Source organism: Schistocerca nitens, chromosome 11 (assembly GCF_023898315.1).
Source record: "Schistocerca nitens isolate TAMUIC-IGC-003100 chromosome 11, iqSchNite1.1, whole genome shotgun sequence".
NCBI classification, from domain to species: domain Eukaryota; kingdom Metazoa; phylum Arthropoda; class Insecta; order Orthoptera; family Acrididae; genus Schistocerca; species Schistocerca nitens.
The window spans coordinates 172,127,813-172,128,723 of NC_064624.1; positions in this window are offsets into that span (position 1 = coordinate 172,127,813).

Consider the following 911-nt stretch of genomic DNA (forward strand, 5'->3'; position numbering starts at 1 on the left):
ATGCCGTAGTTTCCCCTTGCTTTCAGCCGTTCGCAGTAATGGCAGAGAAAGGCCGCTTTGGTTAGTGTTGCAAGGCCAGATCAGTCAATCATCCAGACTGTTGCCCCTGCAACTACTGAAAAGGCTGCTGGCCCTCTTCAGGAACCGCACGTTTGTCTGGCCTCTCAACAGATACCCCTCCATTGTGGTTGCACCTATGGTATGGCTATTTTATTATTTTTTATTTTATTTATTTTATTTTGATCCAACATCAACTGATTACAAAAAAAAGTTTTTTTTTGTTCCAGTCTTCTGGATAAGTCAGAGCCTTACTCACTAGGGTTACATATTATTGGCTGGCACTTTTATCTACACAACTTTAAATATGTGTGTGTGTGTGTGTGTGTGTGTGTGTGTGTGTGTGTGTGTGTGTGTGTGTTGTTTTTGTTCCAGTCTTCTGGCTAAGTCAGAGCCTTACTTACTAGGGTTACATATTATTGGCTGGCACTTTTATCTACACAACTTTAAATATGTCTCTGTGTGTGTGTGTGTGTGTGTGTGTGTGTGTGTGTGTGTGTGTGTGTGTGTGTGTGTGTGTGGTGTGTGGTGTGTGGTGTGTGTGTGTGTGTGTGTGTGTGTGTGTGTGTGTGGCGCGCGCGCTCCCGGGATTGGAATGACTCCTTACCCTCTCCCTTAAAACCCACATCCTTTCGTCTTTCCCTCTCCTTCCCTCTTTCCTGATGAGGCAACAGTTTGTTGCGAAAGCTTGAATTTTGTGTGTGTGTTTGTGTTTGTTTGTGTGTCTATCGACCTGCCAGCGCTTTCGTTCGGTAAGTCACATCATCTTTGTTTTTAGATATATTTTTCCCACGAGGAATGTTTCCCTCTATTATATTGATATCAACTTTTTCTAAATTTAGTTGAGAGAACAG